Source organism: Protopterus annectens, chromosome 5.part0 (assembly GCF_019279795.1).
Source record: "Protopterus annectens isolate FY-2018-M chromosome 5.part0, PAN1.0, whole genome shotgun sequence".
NCBI lineage: Eukaryota > Metazoa > Chordata > Ceratodontiformes > Protopteridae > Protopterus > Protopterus annectens.
The window spans coordinates 1461369651-1461392089 of NC_056735.1; the positions used below are offsets into that span (position 1 = coordinate 1461369651).

Here is a 22439-nt window from a genome sequence, read left to right on the forward strand (position 1 = left end):
AAAAATCTAATACAATGTCTGTCAACAGCATATAGGTTCATCTCTAGTTAGTCCCACAACACTACAGCTATATATCCTTATCCAGATTGACTCAGTTATTGATTTTGGATATGGAATGAATAGCTATGACTGTGTGACAGCTGTTTTTGTCTGTAACATGCAATGTCACATATAACATCACTGTGCACTGCCCCAAATAATTACCTCAAGGCTGATTTCCTGCAAGTGTTTTTGAAATAAGCCACTCTCGGCTTTGTGGTCAAATATGCAACTTGGGCTGGTAAAGAATACTAACACTGACAGCCCTGGACATCTCCAGTCTGAAAAATAAATCTCCAAATCTGCAAAATAAAGTTCAGAATAATGCGTTTGACATTCATGATAAAATGCATACAACTAATGTAAGACACTAAATTGTACATCTGCTAATTACTATTAAAAGTATGATAGTATGTTCATCACTTATCTGTTGACATTATTAGTTGCGCAGTTTTAGCTGTACAGAAGCATGAAATGTTTCCTGCTGTCAAGTCATATGTTCAAAAACAGAAGTCTAGATGCAGCAAAATGTGAAGGATGAAAATGTCTACTTTAAAAGGATATTTGAGAACTAAAGGCAATCAACCTTTGTAATAAAGTGAGTTACCCAAACAATGACTCAAGTGACGTGGGCTTGAGTATTAGCCCAGACACCGCAGGAGCTGGCAGAAGAGAGAGCGGAACGAGGAAGGTATACATGATCTGTTCTCCTCTTGGTGGGGGTGAGAGTAGGGGGACACATTTTGTGTGCACACTGCATTAGAATTCCCAGCGAATAGTGTAAAATATACAGAGGTGTTTATTTCAAAGGACAGTTGGGTCACTGAGAGTTCCAGCACTTGCAGCAGGTGACAACTTTCGCAGCAACTTACTGCATGTTTACCCAACTGGACACCTATGGGCATGTGTAGGGCCATATAAGGCTACAAAGGGAAAAAAAGAAAAAAAAAAAGATTATCCATGCAGATGACAAGTGAAAGAGTTAAACAACTGTCTGTTCACAGATGCATTAATGCAAGTCAACTGACACACCCCCTCCCCCCACAGACCTGGGTTCAGTGCAAAGCTAACTCCTCTCCCCCCCCCCTCACCAGCTATCCCGGCGGCCGAGCGTAGCCTCCCGGTGATCTCAAATGCAATAATGGCTGCTCTCTAACAAGCTGCTTCTCTAGTCTGAAGGACAGATGGTGTCCTACCCGCATTACAACTAAGGCTGAAAAAAACCTTTCTAAATAAGGCAGCTGTTTAATCTACAGGCAGCAGGATTATCTCACTGGTGGTCCTGCGACAGCGCTGGTGTCTGGTCCCTAAGGTGGGGTGGCGTCGGACCCTGGTAAATTCCCAGCGGCATAAAGAGTCTAGTCTGCATAAGCAAGGAGTGGAGAGGATATAGGACTCTGGGATAGGAAAACCTTGGAGCTTGGCTTTGACATTATGGATCCTTTGTTTCAAAGCTTTGTCACTTGAGATCATGCCTTTTGACTTGGTCAAACTTCTTGAAATAGTCACAAGGGCCATTGATGAGCCGTAAGAAAGCTACACCTTACCCTTGACCTTGCAAAATACCCTTTCATAGTAGAAGCTTTTGAAAACCCACACAAAATGTAATAAACCCAAAATGTCCCAATGTAAACAATTGCACAATAAACAGGGTTGAACGCCTGGTTAGAGTTGCTGCGGTCACAAGGGCGCTCCCCGGTGGCTCGGTCCTTGGCCCCCTCTCGGTCACCTCTGCCTTCCTCTTGGCCATCTACTCTCAAGAAGTACAGCTCAACATGACTTTATTTGTGACAGACTGCAACACAGACACCACTGGACTGCTGCGTGGATACGGAAACTGGGACACTAGGATATCCCGACAACAAGGAACAGTGAGCAGATTAGCTGGTGCCAGAGCGCGGCCTGAGAGTTAAGCAGCAAAAAATGTATTAACCCACGAAAATGGAAACAAGGTACTCCCAAGCTACCATATAAGAGGGCGTTACGCTAAGCACAGGGGACCCAGGGGACCTGGGACCCAGGTTGACAGTGGCCTTTCTTTTTTTGACACTCACATGGCTAAAGTTAGAAAGACTGACTATTGAAACCACCTGATCATGAAGGGTCATCATCCAGATCTAGTGAGGTCATTGTCACTTATCGCTCTTACTTATCAGACCAATGACCAATGGATGCCCAATGCCCCATATCGATGCCGACATCTGGAGCAGCAGCAAAGTGAACCCCAAACTAAAGGATAAAAAAGGGGATAGGAAATCAAAAATCTGTCATATGCTGAAGAGAAAGAAACCCAGCTCTCAGTCGCCGCGACGCCCTCAGAGTGACATGCGCTGACATGCACCTTCGAAGTCCATGAATTAATGGACATGCTCCACCTCAAAAAAAAATCCAAATCCACCAAAACCACACCAGCAAGCGACTTATAACCTTTAGCATATAATAAATAGGAGGGATATAAATAGAGGGATTATCACCAGAGACTCCTATACTGTGATGTAAAATCCGTCCATGTGAGGCAGAGAGGCAGAGCGACTCTCTTCAAGAGAGAAATCTAAACCTGTGGATGGGAGATGGGTGAGGGTACCCCCCTCTCTCAATCTCTCTGACAGAGGCATAACAAACTAATGGGCATAATGGGTTTATTTTTTTTTCATATAAGGGGTGGCTCACCCAATAATTTGGGCTAGGCTTATAAATGCCTTAGGGCAGATAGCCTAGTATAAACCTATGAACCTATGAACCTATGAACTAGTCTAGGTGTATATAATAAACGAGCAGAATACCAGGCTTCCATGATCTAACTTTGACCACAACATGACCAATAAAGCCTACACCCTGGTAAGGTAGGCACATTGAGACAAGCAGAGTTCAAAGGCAGTCTGCATCACTTCAAGTAGCATACATTTGTGCATTTGTTTGCAAGTGCTCCTTCTGCTCAGCTTTTGTTTGTTCACATCTAGTTTGCTCACCCATTACTTTTATTGGATAATGTGTATAATAAATATGATTTAGTTTGCACTTACTTGAAGAAATAGTAGAATGAAAAATGCATTTTAAAGTGCAGCTTGCTCTAGTGTGTGAGGGTGCAGGGGTGGCTTGTCTCATGCAATACTATTGTTTTAGGTGTTTTAGTAGTGTAATTAACAGCAGACTACAACATGAGAATACACTGACTGGCAGTTTAATAAGAAGCACTCTAGCTGTGTTTGATGAATACTGGACTCTTGGTGACTGCTGTCCAGTTTGCTCACGTGGGAGATCACTATGATCTCCCATGGACACAGTCTTGCTCAAAAAAATTGAAGCTACTAACTGGAACTCTATTACATTGCAGAGAGACATAGTGTATGTACTTGAATCCTTCCTGAGAACCTTTACTGAAATGCAAAAGAATTCTGTCCAAGACAATGGAGAATGAAAGGAGGCATATGACTATGGCTTACTACCTCAGTGAAAGTCAAGAATAACTCTTATAACAAAACCTGGAAACTATGGATACAAATGGATGACACTAATTACTACCAGCCTTCTCACAATTTAAGACATACTTGCAGGTTTTCCACTAAGACAGCTAAATCACCTTAACTTGGAACAGACAAGTGCTCTTTATCAAGGCACCTAATGGTCTTTTGGAAAGGTATTAAGGATCTTGCTGAGGAAACATGTATAACATCCTACACACACAAAACCATAAGTGACGCATCAAAACAAAGTGGCTTACCCTTGTGAAAGGCAACATTTAATCAGCATGTAACTTGAGAAATTCATTGCATTCTACTCAATTTCTGTTAAGACAATGTTGACACATCTTAACTGCACATTAAAGGACACCATACATTACAATGTGCTCCATCTTACCTTCCAAAAAATGGCAATCTCTGTTTCAGCAAAGCTTTTCCTATATAACATCAGTCTCTCAACTCCAGCACTGTATCATCTTGTCTCAAGCATGCTTGGGTAACTGTTTCTCTAACACAACATCTCTCTTTTGCTTCATTTCTATTCCTAGTCTATTTATAAAATCAGAGAAATAATTCTGTGATCAAATGGTTGATTATGTCAAGTACGGACTGTTTTGGTCACTCTCAACATAAATTCAGGGACAGAGCAATAATTTTGCTGCTATCTGCAGCATACCAGACTCCATTTATGATACAATGGAGATTTTCATCATATCTATAGCAATTTTTCTACATTTGAAAAAGCACACGAGTCTGTAGAACACTCCCTGCTAGTAATCAAACTCAATAAGCTTGGATTTGGTGAAGGTCTCGCTACATGCTTTAAACAGTTCATTCTCCATTCTAGAGTTCTTAATAAATATTTATAAATGATATACTTCTTGACTTACCAAGGTTGTGTGTCACATTTTATACTGATCTCCTAACCTTTAAAAAACTGCAGCCTAAAAATGCAGCAACTTAAATAAAAAAGCAGTATAATCACCTGCCACTATGGAAAACCTGTTAATTTCTGAATGTTAGTACTGCACTACTGCACCATCAGCACCACTGGCATCTGTCAACCCCCCTAACATCCTGCATCCGCTCCAGCTCCCCCCTTCAGTATGCCCTTGTTACACCTTTGACACATGAAACTTAATGCCTCTTCAAAAAGCTTGCTGGAGAATCTAGCATTCAGTGCCAAAAAGGAACTGGGTGCTTTTTTATGCATTACACAGGTTACTAATCCCAATCTCCTGAGCTGCATATCTGTACTAATCAAGAGAAACAAAATCAAGCCAGCAGACTCCCTACAATGGATGAGCTGCACAACACAACCAGATATTGTCACGACAGAGGCACTACAGTACTACTCACAGATCTTGACTTTAACAGCTATGTAGCTTAATATAATACTGTATCATCTGCAAAGTGTAGATATATTAAAATACGGCCTCACAATATTTGCTGTTTCAGTCTAGTTGTCGAACAAAACCATATCAGCCACATTAACTATTGCTCTACTTTTCCCCACAGGTTCAGTTTATGAATAACTATTTCAGCTCTTTTAAAAGTTCAAAAATTATTTTCTGAGAAACTAAAGAAATGGCTGGAAATTGTTGGAAAATGCCATGGCTAGTTCTACTTCCATAGATGCGTAGTTATAACAACTCAACCTTTCACGAGTATACAAGTCTTGACATTACAGCATATTTTATGGGGTGTGATGATATTGATGAAAAAAATGTCTTTGGGATACTACTAGCTGGTAGTGGAAAATATCATAAAATGAAAGTCTGCTTGAGTGGTACTCTTTACTGAAGAATGACAAACACAAGTAAGACAATGAACAGAAGAAATTGCTCTGCAGTAGTAACGAGGGGTGGTAATACTGCCAACAATGAAGGTATAAACTAAACTAAACAGAAAATGGGTCTTCCTATTAGAACTATAAAATCCAACACTTAAAAGAACTGTAATTTAAACAAACATTACTGAATTAGGAAACTTATTATTTTACCTTTAAAAGGTTTTCTACAGGAGGCATTCTCTTGCACCCCAATACTACAGCTACCTTTAACTCTGGAATACTCAAACACCACTGAATCAGTTTGTTATTCTACCACATTCACACTTTCACTTCTGTTATTCCAAGGCAGTTCAGTTCACTGGAATTTTGGCATGCAGGCAGAATATGGGTAACATCTTCAAGAATGACATAAAAACAATACTTAACTACACATAATTAAAGTTATAAGTAACAATAAGAGAATTCAGTCCTGTAGCAACCATACGGTCCTAGCTGAGAAACTACCTATTCTAGAAAGCTTATAGGCGATCAGTAAAGTTGCTTTATTATTATGACAAATATTACTAACAGGAATTTTTGCAGTTGATGTTTATTCTACTGTACTCTCAAAAGGTTTAATGATTCCACATACAGCGATGGAATTCAATCTAAAATGGGCTACACAGCAGCTCTGTCACACACACAATTCAACAGCCAAAGAAGGAAACAATTAGTTGGAAATCGTGCAGAGCAACAATAAGTTCAAGAAGAAGCTACCTGGGATCACTGCTAATGTTCGCCTAAGAAATTTCTGTAAGACCTGTGCTCATATGTGTTCAAAAAAATGTTTTATTTTTGGCTTACCTTTCCTTTCCTTACATGTCTGCATGGTGAACAATAACTAAACAGGTAAAAAAAAAGTCTTCACAGTTCCAACAGAAAGCTGATACTTTGCATCTAGGTGACCTTAATATTAACTTTAGCGGGTCTAGTTAGCAAGATTTACTTGGCTGCTTCTCACACTCTGACCTCACCAAGCCTACTTAGGATTGCACCATGCATAATAACCTGCCACTCCCTCCTAGCCTTCTGAGACTAGCAAATGCTAACAATCCTAATACTGTTTTCCTACACTCCTTCCTATTTCATGTGACGACTACGCAATAATTTTTGGTCCACAGTCTGAAGTCCTCCTTATAGTATTTACTCTCAGAAACATGTCTACCAAAAACTGTATGCCTCAAATTCTGAAGTTCTGTTTACTGACTGGTACCCATCATACAATCCTCCTCCATAGACTCAAACTGTCAAACAAACTTTCACTAGCATTATTTTAAACCATCAAACTAAATACTTCCCTCAACTTCTTAGCTACAGAAATGGGAAATAAGGAACCTTGGATATCATGCCACCTTCCCTTAAACTCCACACAACTAAAGGAAAAGTGTGAACAGTGTCTCCTAATTCAAGGTTTCAATATACTGCCCAAAGAAATTCAGTTTAAAAAGGTTACCAGATGACAAAAAGCAAATTTCTACAGAAAAAAAACAACAGTTAAAAATGTCCTGGAAAGAAATTGTAAAGTTACGAGAAGAGATGACTCTTGACATTAGTTTTTCAGGTACTACCATCTCTCTGAAGACTTCAAAAATGAATTATCTATCATCCCTCATAATTATCCTTTCCCTGCTTCACACAAGTTCATCATCTTTAGATCATCTCTTTCCACTTTTCTAGTTCCAGGCAGTCTCTTACAAAAAGAATGAAAAAAGCTTCTCAATGTCCACCCCGATTATGGACACAAAAGCATGATGGCATAGATATCTGGATCCTCAAGGTTTAAAGAGCTCATCCCTTACTCTTCTGTGGGTTACTAATCTCTCTCTTTTTCTGGGTATTTTCTCCTTACTATGAAAATAGGCCTTCATTTCCCCACTCTGAATAATCAGCCAATGCCTCTTCAAACTATAGACTCATCTCTTATTTTACCCATTAGTTAAAAGCCTATTACAACAAACCTCATAATACTTAATTATATTTATTATCTTGTTAAGATGTCTACATAAATTTACTCAGGGTAACAACAGTCACACTTGCTTTCTTCTCCAACATGGACTCTGTGTCTACCACCATATATGGTGCTCTACTCACTAGAGCTGTTTTCACTGCTCTTAATAAAGCCTTTGATCAAGTTAACCACAATCTACTCTTTGACTCATTAACCCCTCACTCAGACTGCCCTAGATGTGTCTCCTGGTTTAGAAGTCATCACTTACAAAACGATATCCACCATCTTCCCATTCTTCATCAGGTACCTTATCCAAGAAAGCTCCGCAAGGCTTGGTACTAGTCCACTTATTCTGACTTCTATCACTTGCTGTACAACTAGCCAAACTCATCCTGTATACAAAATGTCAGCTATCTTTAAAATTTGCTACGTCCCACCTCAGTATCAAAGATGAACTTCAGAAAGACCTCCAAACACTCCTTATGTGGGTAGGTAATATACAGCTAATAATGAAATAAATAAATAAAAAAGTTTGGTCTCTGACATATTTAACAGGCTAAAATCTCTTTCAGCTTTGATTGCATTTCTCTCCTGTTTGCATAACTACTCCTACTCCCTTTATAAATACCTGGATACCTTTCTTGGCACTAGCTTCTCCTTGACTACATAACTTTAAATGAAAAAAATCAACCATTCTCCCTTCTGCTGTCACACACTCCCCAGAATCCTTAAGCTACAAGGTTGAGCTACTATGGAGAAAGAAATTATAGAGAATCAGCTACAATACAATTTCCTCCTCTTAGAATATGCTTCAAAAAACTCTGCAGCCTCCAAAATCTTTAGATTAATTCAGTTTTCTCCCAAAATGTGAACATCAGAACATCACTGCTTCTTCTTCATGACTAGCAGTCTTGGTAGCACACTCAGCTTTGGTGCAGTAATCTGAGAGTTCAATTCCCAAACCAGGTATTTGGATTAATTTTCCAATACTGATATTGCAGTGCAGAGTTAAGGGGAGTGCTGCACTCCTGAGTACGTCGTCCTTTGGATGAGACCTTAAACACAGGTCCTGTCTGCCTATTTTGGTAGTAGCTTAGGTGGATGTAAAAGATCCTATGGCACTTATTGAAAAGATTAAGAGAAATTCTCCAGTGCCCTGAGCAAACCTTTCCAAGTCAGTATGAATATTACTTTGGGTCTCCCCACTTAAAACTGGCCTGGTGGGACTAATCTGGTTAACAAAGTGTAATTAAATAAATAACTGCTAACTTTAAGGAATGCTTTTACTTGCTGCTTCTTGTTTATATCTTTAAGAGTCTGTTGTTCAATCTCTTCCCTCAGCTTGCCTCAAGGCTATCTCCCAAAGCTTATCTCCCTGCACTTTACAGGTCTCATTCCAGTGGTGCTCTTACTCTTCAAAGAGCAGAAAACTGACATATCTCATAGAGTCAAGGATTGTTACTAGGCTAATGACCCAGGGGGCCTTTCTAAGTCTGGACAAGTTTTCCCAAAAGAATTATGATGTCCTGTATCCAAATAGGACATGGAGGGCCAGGCATTTATAAGCTACCTAAGTCCATAAGGGACATGGGTGCCAGGCCCAGTTTTAATTTCCTATTCCCCATCCAATGGTCTAGGTTGCACATAAACTGGGTAACAGACAAACTCATCTTTACATGGAAGTTCTGTTCCATAGGTGTGTCAGTCTCTGAGACACATATATGTCTGCCCATCATGTTCTGTTTAAGTAACAGACAAAATTCAGGTCCCAAGACTTTGTACTGAATATACAGGAGATTCATAAGTGAGGGATTTGCAGATGCCTTGTAAGCTAAGTGTAGATCATCCCTCAGCAATCTATAGGAGACAGAGTAGAGAGACAGGGCTTTAAGGTACTCTGCATATGGCAGTTTGTTATTTATTTTATTTTATTTTTTATTTATTTTACATTTGTTGACCGGGCTAGTCCAGCTGGATAATTTCCATTTTCAGTGGAGGCCCGGGGAGAAAAGCTCCACAATTAAAACAAGGTTAAACATTTAAGCAACAATGCATACATTTTAGTGTAGTAGAAAATACAGCGAAAAAAAACAGGTAAAAAACAAATAGCCTAAGCTATATATTCATATATATTTTTTTTAGAACAGTACAGTAATTTAGTCATTTGAAATAGCAGGGAAAGATAGTGATTTTTACGTAGGGAGGTATGGCTGAAGAGCGAAGAAGTCATTTAGTCTGGATTGGTACAGGAGCAGAGCCAGAAGTTGTTAAGATGTAATAGAAGTTGTTTTGAAAAGTTGAAAGGAGTCTAGTAAGGTAATGTGTGGGGAGGTTATTCCATATTTTCCCTATGGAGTTTGAAAATAGACAGTTACCTGCTGAATTTGTAATTCTAGTTGTGGTGACTTGTATCTTTTCGCAGATCGCAACTGTTTCAAGTTTTGTAGGGAGTAAGGAGGTTACTGAGAGCTGGTGTTTTTGTTGGTTGATAAAGAATGTTATGTGTAATTAAGAGTTGTTGATAGATAAGCTTGTTAGGTAGTTCTAACCATTGTAATTGTTTTAAGTTATTACAGTGGTGAGTTCTGTACTGGGATGCTGTGGCAAAGCGGGCTATATTATGATAGGATGTAGTTAGTTTTCAGGTTACCTTTAGAGATTGGTGTAAATAGAGGAAGCATACAGTAGGGTGGAGATAAGATGTGATTGAGCTAAGGTGGTCCGTGCTTCTGGAGTAAGGAAGGGTTTTATTCTGTACAGTGAACCTATCTTTTTATTTACTGCTTTTATAGTGTAATTGATATGACAATCATAGTTAAGATTATTATCAATAGTAACACCAAGCAGTTTGGTAGTAGAGTCTGGGGAGATAAGAGAATTGTCAGCTGCAGTAATAGTAAAATTTAGTTGAGGAGATTTGTGGGTAGGTGAGAATAGTAATAGTTTTGTTTTCTTGGAGTTGAGAAGGAGACATCTTTTGAGAACCATTGTTCAACGGTTGAAAAGGTAGATTGTGTGAGTGACTGGAGTTCAGATTGGGTGGGAGCTGTACAGATGATGGTAGAATCATCTGCATATTGTATGCAGGTAGTGTTATGGATAGATGATTGAAGATCATTAATAAAGATAGAGAATAAGAGTGGGCCTAATATTGATCCTTGAGGTACTCCTAAGGAGATAGGTAGTAGAGCAGATAGAGAATTTTTCCAGAGTACTGCTTGTTGTCGGTTTTCAAGGTAGGATGAGAACCACGTTAAGGAGGAAAAATCCAAGGCAAGTGAGTTTAGTATGTGTAGGAGAAGTTTATGGTTGACCATGTCGAAGGCTTTTGACAGGTCTAGGAAAAGAGAAGCAGTTAGTTTGTTATTATTACGGTTACAGTTTATTGTGTTAGTAAAGGAAAGTAGTGCAGTGGTAGTACTATGTGAGGGTCTAAATCCATGTTGAGTGTTTGCTAGTAGGTTATTTTGAAGGAGATGGTTAAGTAGTTGTTTGTGTATACATTTTTCCACGATTTTAGCTAGTGGAGATAATAGTGCTATTGGGCGGTAGTTAGAGAGGTCAGTGGATTTGCCTCCTTTATGTAAGGGTATGATGTGTGATATCTTCCAGATTATGGATCTGTTTATTAGGATCGAAACAGGGTAGGCTATAGCTTTTGCTGCTACCTGAAGGAATTCAGCAGGAAGCTTATCTGCTGAGGGGTAGTGGGTTTAAGTTTTTGTAAGAGATTGTATGTAGGAGGTGGGTATGGGTTGAAGTTGAAGGGAAGGAATAGCGTTGTTGGTGTTACTTAAGATCAGTTGGGAAGCATCAGGGGATAAATGGCTTGCTAGTGTTTGTATGGAAGTAGTAAAGAAGCTATTGAAGTTATTGGCTATTAAAGAGGGATTATCAGGGTCTAGATTCTGTGGGTTAGGTGTTACTATTTTACCTGGGGTAAGTAGATGATTGATAGTAGACCAGAACCTTTTTGGTTCTTTTTTTTTGTGGATTGCTGAAGTTCTACATAGTAGTTCTTTTTGTCTGAAATAATAGCATTTTTGGTTTTGTTTCTCAGTTCTCTAAAGGTTTGATAGTCTGTTGGGTTTCTAGAGGAGCGCCATTTCTTCCAAGATTTATTTTTAAGCCTGATCTTTTGTTTAGTATTAGAGGTAAGCCAGGGTGCTGTTCTGGTCTTTATTCTAATGGTACAACTTGGGGCATGGTGGTTTAGGATTGTAAGGAATGCTGAGTTGAAATATTCTATGGCTTTGTTGAGAGAGAGGTGCTTTAGAGGGTCCAATTGTATTGTGAGAGTTCTGTTTGAAATCTTTGGGGATTAAATTGTTTCTTTGAATATAGTGTTCTATGTGAGGTAGGTAAGTTTTGATGAGTTTTAGCTCTAATGACATATGTGAGGGAGTGATCGCTAAGGTCATCAGGAAGGATGCCAGTTTTGTAGCTTTGTGAGGGGAGTTTGTAAGAACCCAGTCTAAGGTGGTTTCTTCTTTGCTTGTTTTATTTATTCTAGTGGCACTATCAATTAGTTGTTTGAAACCACAAAGGTTTAAATGGGAAGTAGGGTTAGCATTGTTACAAGATTTCCAGTCAATGTTAAAGTCTCCAAGAAGTAGTGTTTCTTGGGGGAGGTAATTTGAGAGTTGTTCAAGAAGTTGTTCTAATGTGGGGATATTATTTCCTGGAGGCAGATAAGCACAAATGATGTTTATTGATTTAGTAGTATTAATTTGAACTCTAGAGCAGATTATTTCGACATTATTGTTTTGGGTAAGAGCAAGGTCAAGAAGAGTAAGCTTCAGGTTAGATTTATATAGGATAGCTACTCCACCTCCTTTCTTGGAGGTGCGATCAAGTCTAACAATGTTATATCCAGGTGGGGTAATTTCAATATCTTTAATAGATGGTTTTAGCCAGGTTTCTGATAAGCATAGAATGTCAAAGTTGTGTACTTCTAGTAGGGCGTGTATTTGACTAACTTTATTACAGATACTGCATTATATTTAGGTGGGCCAAGGATAGTATGTTTGTAGTTATAGTTGATGGAGGAAGGAGAGCTTTTATATGGTGACTGTGTGTTTCAGTAGTTGTAGGTTGAGGGCCTGGATTGGGGTGTATGTCACCGTCCTGAAGTAGATGGAGTAGTAGACCATAGTTTTTGGATATGTGTTTTAGAGATGTGTCAAATACTTTCTTTGATTTAGTTTTTAGTAGTTTACAATGAAATAGTCTATGGTATTTGGGAAGTAGATATATGGTTTGTGATGAGATAGGTAAATAGGATGAAGGTAGGTATGTTGTAGGTGTACTAGTATGTTTTGAGGGAAGTGAGAGAGAAATAGTTAAGGAGTGTTCATAGGAGGTTAAGAAGTAGGTAGTAATGAGAAGGAATAATAGTAAGAAGGTGATAGGTAGTTTAAGTTGTGAGTGGAGGATAGTTGTAGACATGATAAGATAGTTGTATGTGAAGTAGGGTTTCCTGATATGTTGTAGAGGGGTGTGTGGTGGGAGTAGGGGTAGAGTGGAAGGGGCTGTAATGGTATAGGACTTTAGTGAGATAGTGGTGGGTTGGTTAAAGTGTTATGTAGGTGTGACTAAGTGAAGGAAGTTACACAATCTGTGAGACTGTGAATTGGATAGGATAGCAGTAGTAGGAGGTGTGGCTTGTAGAAATATAAATGTAGGACCCTGGGGTGTGTGGGATATGGGCTTAGGGTGGGGAGGCGGAGCGGGGCACACAAAGTAGACCAGAGGAGAGTGGAAAAGTATCAGGGAAGGAAGGGGAATCAGGCAAGAGAAAGTATCCTCGGGAGAGGATGAGACAGAGAGGTAAAGGAGGAAAAGGATTAGTATAAGGAGGGGAGAATAAAAGTGTAAGGCAGAAGTCAGTACTAATATCCCAAATAGGGATGAGAAAAGTATAACATCTGGTGGACAAAGTAGTAGTGCAGTAAGCAAACAAGGGAGCTACCAGGCGTGGAGCTGTACTAGAAGGGAGAGAGGATAGCCTATGTGGCCATCCGAGGAGACTGTGAGGGAAATGAAGGAGTAAGGAGGGGTAGCTGCTGGCTGCTTAGCTAGTGGCAGTCTGAAAGTTTAGCAGGAACATTTAGTTAAACGTAATATAACATGACTAGGTAGACATACTCTCTTTTTTCTGGTGGTAGAGGGTGGTAGAAGAAGACAATGTCCTGACCGAGTCCAAGGGTATTCTGTGGGGAACACCCTAATAGTGAAATTAGAGGGATACAACCCAGGCAAAGACACAGGGTCGTGGAGGGGATAGCTGTTAGAGGAGGGAGAGAGGACAAAAAGATAATGTTAGAGTACAATATTAACATATAGGGTTACAATTCAGAGTCAAAATGCAATAAAAGACAGGTTATGCAACTGGTAAGCAAAGCAACGTTACACATAGTTGATATAACTCTTTAGGATGTACATATTAATGGTGAAAAGTACATTTCAAATAAATAACTGTATAGCTAATAATATATAGAGCCTAGTGTTACAGCAAATCACCACACACACCAGAGTAATGCAGTGAGCATTCACGTTAACATAAACAATTCAATTGAAACACTTTCCAGTCTCTTTAGGAGGTGTAGATGGTGTAAATAGCAAGTCATAACACGGAACGCTATTGCGTATACAGAAATATGATATGTGAAAGCAATAGGTGTGAGGACTAGGATAGGAGCAGTCCCAATGTAAGGCAAACCTAATAACTAAACGCATTCACTTCTAAGTTAGCAACAAAGTCAAGAGCAGTCACTTTAAAAGCTAGCCAAACTATTTAAAATTATTCACGTTTGCACAGCCCGTAAGTACTCATAGGTTGGAACAGCACAGCATACAAAACCAGCATTTGCGTGAGATGTAAAGGGTTCCTATACCAAAATTCAGGTCCCAAGACTTTGTACTGAATATACAGGAGATTCATAAGTGAGGGATTTGCAGATGCCTTGTAAGCCAAGTGTAGATCATCCCTCAGCAATCTATAGGAGACAGAGTAGAGAGACAGGGCTTTAAGGTACTCTGCATATGGCCTTGCATTCTTTTGGCAAGGAATCTCTGATGTTGCTCTAGTTGTTGCATATGCTTGGTCAGGTTCATACTGAAGGGAGGATTATACTCCATGATTGGTCTGATAAGGGTGGAGTACAGTAAGATAATGATCTCTTTGAACCTAGATTCTATACCCTTACTTTTGAGATGTGCAACATAAAAGGATTTCTACACCACTGTGGCCATGTGCTGGTCTAAGATAAGGCTACTGTCTACATATGTACCTGGATCCCTGACCACTGAGTTGACTCTTGGGAGCATATCATCAACATGGTAATTAGCTGGGATGGTTGACTTCTCAAAGTGTATAATTATGCATTTCTTACCACTGAGTTTAAGACCATGGCATTGGCATCAATTGTTAGTCAGAGACAGGCCTTTTTGAAGAATGCTAGTGCCTTCAGGGGAGTCGATTATAACCCCCAGCTTGCAATCATCTGCAAACCTGTCAGTCATAAAACTTCAGCATTTGCTTCCATTTCAGAGAAATGGATGCCAAAAAGGAGAGGGCCCAGTACCGAGCTCTGGGAGACTTTGCTAGTGACTGGCCTCTTTGTGGAGGTGGCCTCACCTATTTTGATCTTTTGGATCCTACCAGTCAGCCAGTTAGCTATCCAGTGGGTGATGAAAGGGTTTATACCTAACTTAGTGAGCTTGTCTATAATGCCTGAAGGGATATTGCATCAAAAGCCTTTTCAGGCCGAGGTAAGCTGTATGCACAGTCTCGACTTCATCCAATGCTTTGGTGACCCTCTCAGAAAAGTCCAACAAATTTAATAAGCATAATCTTTCTTTAACAAAGTTGAACTGTGATGAGTCCAATGACTGCAGCATATCTATGTCCTCCTTCATGTCCATGATGACTCGTTCCATGACCTTACATATAAGGCTGGTCAGACGTATGGTCCTGTAGTTACCCGTGTCAGTGGTTGGACCTCTTTTGTGCAGGGCAATGACTGTAGCCATCTTCCATTCCTTGGACACAAAACCTAACTGTAGGCTCCAGCTGAAAAGTGATTCAAGTGGACCAGAGAGGTCATGTTTCATGCTATTTATTAAGCATCCTGGGATGTTATCGGGGCCCATCAATGCAGGGTCTTTGGCCTTGGAAACTGCATTGATGGCCTACTCTCTAGTAATGGTTGTGGGAATTCTGGTATGCGGTACTTCCTCTGTACTACTGGGGGGAGTGGGAGGAGAAATTTGAGCTGAACCTGTTAGCCAAAAGTTTGGCAGTGTCCTCCAATTTAGTGTAGGTGATGCCATTTACAATACGTTTTGCACACTGGTGCGTATTTCCTCTGAGGTTTTGGACATAACAGTAGAAGGCTTTGTGGTTGCCCTTTGCTGGAGAAGCTATTTTTCCTTCATGTTTAGCTTTCTTACTACTAATCCCTAAATTCTGGGATTACCTCAATACCAACATTAGAAATAGTGAGCCCATCACAGAATTCAAATTCAAACTTGGCTTTTAAATCACAGCAAGACACGTGTACCTGCTTTTCAGATCCTCCCATTACATAAACTTAATCCAAATGTATTTTATGTCTTTTTTTTTTGCAACTGCCTGTTGCCTGAATTACTGCATTCACTTTATAACTATATATTAGACTATTTTGATTCATTTCATTTTCAGCATACTTTAATGATCTCCACCTTAGAGATTCACATATGCCCAGTGCACGCTAAACCATTTCTTTCAACATGTTCATGTTTTCCCCTTACATCTACCGCCTACCTCATCCTGACAGCTCTCTCTCAATCTCTGAATCTCTGCTATGACGTCATAGATGTAATTTACTCTATCACTTGATTTTTTAGCTTTTTCATCATTTTCATGACATTACAAAGTTTCACTATTCAAGTTCATTTATGAACATACTTATTACGAAGGACAATAAATAAGCAAAACAACAGAATACATACACAAATAAATACAATTTAAAAGAAAGGATGAGAATTACCACAGTAACAACACAAATAAAATAAAATAAAACTGTCTAAAATAAAACAAGTTAAAATGTGCAAGGCAACATCTGGATGGAAACAAAAGAAAATTTAAGTTCACAGGTTCATAGGTGGGTACTAGGCTATCTGCCCAAAGGCATTTATAATCCTAGCCAGAATGTGTTGGCTTTCGCCGCCCCCTTAGATTAGTTCCCTGTGCCTCTGTCCAGCAGAGCCACTGAAGTGATCCCCGAGGTAAACTTTCTGTTTCCCATCCACTCGTCAAGGTTTCTTTTGAAGAGTGCTAGCTCTGACTAATGTAGATTGGGATCTTGTTCCAAAGCATGGGAAGTCTGGGACAGGAATCTATCCCTCCAGCACGTCCTATTTATTGTTGTGGCGAGGTTTAGATCCCTACAGCATGTGGCTCGAGGGGATAAGGTTTTCTTTAGGTGGATCATGTCCATCAATTCTGGGTTGGACATGGCCTTGTATGTCAGGCAGAGATCACCTCTGAGTAGGCGGTATGCAACAGAGTACAACTGGAGTTTCTTCAGTCGAGATGCATAGGGCATCTGTTTGAGGCCATTGATCCTCTTGGTGAGGTACTTCTGTGGTCTTTAGAAGCTGTTGCAGGTGTCTTGTAAGGTACATCCCAAATGGGGCGTTGTACTCTAAGATAGGTCTGATGAGTGATGAGTAGAGGGGCACAATGACCTCTTTTGATCTGGATGTGAACCCTTTTGTGATTAGGTAGGCCACGTAGAAAGATGTTCTAACCACTTTGGCAATGTGATCAGCAAAGGTGAGATTACTACCTACTTGGGTCCCCAGATCCCTTATTACATCTTCCATACTTAGGGGACTACCACCTATGTTGTAGTTTGTGGGTACTTTGTTTTTTTCCAAAGGGGATGACTATGCACTTTTTGGCATTTAGCTTGAGGCCATGATTTTGACACCAGTGAGACCCTTTTGGAGGATGTCTGTGTCAGCCTGAGAGTCAATTATAGCCCCTAGTTTGCATTTAAATACAGTTAAAATACATATAAATACACAAAATACAATAAAAGTTAAATACAATAATGCTATAAAAAAATTATGCAAACTGGTAGTAGTAAATCTCCTTGAATGATTTACATTTTTGCATTTTTTAACACTTGACACTTTTTATTTTAATTCAGTTTCTAATGTTAATTTTTTTGCTAACCATTTCTAAGCATGCTCACTATACATTATGTTTTTAAATATCAAATACAACATAGTCCTTTTCACAATACTGCAAAGTTCCATAATTCATTTTAATTTTAATGTGCATTTTGTAACTCGGTGCTGTCTTGCTTGGACAATGGCTGAAAATGTGTCCACTTGGATCAGCCTACTGTGTCTGTTACTAATCGGTTGAACAAAACACAAAGTAAATTGGTCAAATGTAAAGCTGAAAAATACAGCATCTGGCAGACAGTGAAACAATGGACCTCTAAATACAAAGTACTGACAATGCAGTTGTGCATTCAGTTGTAGAAATTGAGTTAGTTAGTAGATACTGGTGCATGCAGGTCAACAGGAAAGTACATTAAAATGGATTCTGGCTACACTCATGCTACCAGCCAATTAGAAAGTTCGTTAAATCTAGTAGAGTCCTGGCATTACTGCTATAGACACATTAGAAGGGATCATAAGGGAAGACAGAGAGAAACTCTGCAGTTATTCTACAGCACAAGGATAATACAGTGAAAAAATCATGGCAGAAAAAATGTGTATGAGTCTAGCTAACTGCAAGTTAGGTTGTTAATTAGTTGTGTGGTAGAATGAAGTAGTACTTAGCATTGTTGGCTGTCAGCTTTGAGGAACAGGGTTTGATCCTAACTGTTGCTGCAGTCTGGGCAGAATCTATATAGACTTCATCTGGGTGACAAGGTATGATTAATTTTGAAGCACTTTATCAACACTTGACTAACTGCAGCTAAAACATCAAAGGAGTGAGGACTCGATTCATTTTTGCAAAGGTATTGGAGACAGACCCCAAGTTCGCTCTTGCTACATATATATATATGTATACACACACACACACACACACACACACACATGTGTGTATGTGTGTGTATATATATATATATATATATATATATATATATATATATATATATGTGTGTGTGTGTGTATGTGTATATATTTTATTTATTTTTATTTTACATTTGTTGACTGGGCTGGTCCAACTGGATATATGCCCATTTTCAGTGGAGGCCCGGGGAGAAAAGCTCCTTCAGAATAGTATATACAAGACATAGTTACATTGTAAATTTTTGTCTATTATACAGTTACTTACCTTTTGACATATGAGTATCATGATTCCTATTAAAAGAGAGCTAAGGATGTAGGTACAGAGATGACTAAAAATGTAGGACAATATTAATAGTACAGTAAACAGTAAATGTTTAAAACAATATAAGCAAAAAGAACACTAATTGAGCAATAAAGTCACACACACATTATTTGCTAGTAAACTATGTAAACTAAAAGTACACTATTGAGCAATAAAGTCACAAATATGTTGTTTGCTAGTATACTGATAGTTATTTAAGTAAGTATAGTGACATGCACAGTATTGTTAGTATAGGATTAACTAGCTTATGCTGGTATGTAGAGAAATGTAAGGATGCAAATATAGTAGTTAGTCTGAAATAGCACAGGGGCATAACCAGTGAGATTTACAATATGTTTTACATTTGGTTTTAAATAAGGGAGCTGAGGATATGGAAGTTAGGTGATCAGGGAGGGTGTTCCAGGTTTTTCTTACTGCGTTAGAGAACAGAGAGTCACCGGCCAGATTGTTGGTTTTATTTATTTGAACTAGTAATTTGTTTGATGAGCACAGGGACTTTAGGTTATTGTAGGGGGAGATTAGGTTAGTGAGTATTGGAGTATTTGAAGGTTGGTACAGTATCTTTTGGGCCACTGTGAGTTGGTTCAGTAAAATTAGATTTGACAGTTCTATCCAGCCTAGTTGTTTAAGATTGTTGCAGTGATGGGTTCTGTAGACTGACCCAGTTGCAAATCTTGCAATATTACTGTAGGAGATGGAAAGCTTGTTTATATTGCTTTTACATAGTTTAGTACAGATAGAGGATGCATATGTAAGGGTTGAGATTAAATGGGTATGGGCAATAGTGGTCCTGGCTATAGGGGTCAGAAAGTGTTTGATTCTATAGAGGGATCTTAGTTTTTTGTTAACTGTTTTTATAGTGTTGTTAATATGGGGCTCAAAGGAGAGGTTATTATCAATTAGTACCCCAAGAAGTTTTGTGGTAGGATCAGGAGATATAATGGTACCATTAGTTGATGTAACATTAAAGTTAAGTGGGGAGGTTCTACGTGTGGGTGTGAATAATAGCATTTTTGTTTTTTTTGGATTCAGAATGAGACATCGATCAAGGAGCCATTTCTCAACTATGCTAAACACATTTTGGGTAAGAGACTGTAGTTGTGATGGTGACGTGGCTGAGCACATTAATGTGGAATCATCTGCATATTGAATACAAGTGGCTTGAGGTATTACAGAGTGTAGGTCGTTTGTGAAGATAGAGAAGAGGAGAGGACCAAGTATGGAGCCTTGAGGGACTCCGAGGGTAACTGGGAGGTGGGAAGACAGGCTATTCTGCCATAGTACGGCTTGTTGCCTGTTTTTTAGGTAGGATTGAAACCACTGTATAGCAGGAGGAGCTAGTGACAAGTTTTTGAGTAAGTTTATGAGTAGCTGGTGGTTGACCATGTCAAAAGCTTTTGACAGATCAATAAAGAGAGCTGAGGATAGTGTATCATTATTACGATTTTTATTGATGCAGTTGGTGAAGGATAAGAGAGCAGAGGTGGTGCTGTGAAATGGTCTGAAGCCATGTTGGCAGATAGCTAGCAAGTTGTTATCTAGTAAGTGGTTTAACAGCTGCTTATGAATGCACCTCTCCATGATTTTTGCCAGAGGGGATAATATGGCTATGGGCCTGTAGTTAGATAAATCAATGGAGTTACCACCTTTGTGCAGGGGGATAATATGTGATATTTTCCAGAGTGATGGGATGGTTCCCTCAGAGATAGTTCTGTTGATAAGGATAGTTAGGTGTTAGGCTATGGCTTTAGCAGCTTTTTGTAGATATTCTGCAGGTACGAGGTCTGCAGTGAGAGTAGTGGGTTTAAGTTTTTGTATTAGGGTGTGGACAAGGGACGTAGGAACAGGTTGAAATTGAAATAGTGGTGGATTGTTAGTGTTATGGGAGGAAGAAGATGTTGTGTCTGGGGATAGCTGATTGGCCAGAGATTGAATGGTCTCTGTAAAAAAAAGTATTGAAAGAATTGGCAATTTGGTTGGGGCTATTGTGTTCAGAGCCTGAGTGGTTGGGTGTGACTGACCGACCTGGGTGTATCAGTTTGTTGATGCCAGCCCAGAATTTTTGAGGTTTATTTTGGTGGGTTCATTGTAGGTGACAGAAAAGTTTATTTTATCAGATAGAACGGCTTTTTTGGTTTCGTTTCTTAATTGTCTATACTTTAATTGATCTGTGTGGGGCATTTAGTAGTCAGCCAGGTGGTCCTGAGTTTGTTTCTTTGGAAAATTTTTTGTTTGGTAGTTTTGGAAAGCCATGGGGCTGGTTTTGATCTACATCTGATTGTATGAGCTGGGGCATGATAGTCAAGTATGGTTAAGAATTTTGTATTAAAGTATTTGACTGCTTCTTCTAATGGTAGGCATTTCAGGGGTGACCAGTCACAAGCTATGAGTTCTTGCTGAAAGCTGTCGAGGTTAAAATTTTTGTTAGACCTTATACTCTTATAAATGGTTGTGTTAGGAATTTCACTCTTATACCTGATTAGGAATGTGAGTGAGTGGTTGCTTAGGTTTTCAGGGAGGGTCCCTACTTTGTATGATTGTTGATTACTATTTGTAAGGATCCAGTCTAGTGTGCTGTCATTGTTATTAAGTTTATTAAATCTAGTGGGAGATGTAATGGTTTGAGAAAAAACATGTAGGTTGATGTGGGTAGAAGAATGCTCAGATGTACAGCACCTCCAGTTTATGTTAAGGTCTCCGAGTACTATTGTTTCTTGTGGGTAGGTGGTGGATAGCCAGCTTAGGATAGCCTCTAAGGTGCTGATATTGTTGCCTGGAGGGAGATAGATACAGATAATATATATAGATTTCCATTTGTTGAGTTGAATCTTGGAAATAAGTACCTCTGCATTACTAGTTGAGGGAGGTTCTGAGTCTATTGAGGTTACCTGCAGTCCAGTTTTATATAGAATGGCTACACCACCTCCTTTCTTAGCATTACGGTCTAGTCATAGTATACTATAACCAGGAGGAATAACCTCACTGTCTTGTATTGATGGCTCAAGCCATGTTTCAGTGAGGCAGAGGATGTCAAATTAATGTATATCCATGAGGGCATGCAGGGGGGCAACTTGGTTATTTATACTTCGAATATTGAGATGGGCTATCAGGAGAGAGTTGTGAGGTCTTGTAGTCAAGTTTGCATAGCTAGAAGTTGGGGAGTTGGGCTCTGTGGCAGGGGTGAAGTTTGGGCCAGGATTAGGATGAATGTCCCCATCTATTAGGGATTGTACTTGTGTTTGTAGAATGAGTTTTAAAAGTTTACATGTTAGACTTTGAGATTTTCTGGCTCTAGAGCTGTAGTATGTGATGTGGGTAAGTCTATGAAATTTGGCTGATGAGTACTTTGGTGTACAGGATGTATTGTTTTGGCTATGTGGGATTATTAGAGTTGTGGCAGTTATATATATGTGTGTGTGTGTGTGTGTGTGTGTGTGTGTGTGTGTGTGTGTGCATATCAACTTCAAGGTCACACAAACTCAGAAAAAGTGGAATAGCTTGAAAACAAACATAAAACTCACCTTTCTCACCCCCTTCTCCAAGCCTTGTACACAACAATTACATTACAGCATGCATTAAAACATCAACCCTAGAAAACCCATCAATCTTTCCTGCATCAACATTTCAAGATTTGCCGTACCAGACAAAGTGTAGTTTCCCCTATTGTTGCTGCTCTCTTTCTCAACCAGTGATGATCTGTACCGCTTTCACTGCTCTTACATTATTTTCTGTCATCTGGTGAACAAGGCCTTTTGCTCT

At 39.3% G+C, this 22439-nt stretch overlaps 1 protein-coding gene across 10 annotated transcripts in view; it reads right to left on the minus strand.

Moving 5' to 3' along the window:
* The window catches only part of DOCK9 (dedicator of cytokinesis 9), a 2508686-nt gene that overhangs the window by 54188 nt on the left and 2432059 nt on the right, over nucleotides 1-22439 (minus strand). The gene's annotated exons all lie outside the window — the stretch shown is intronic.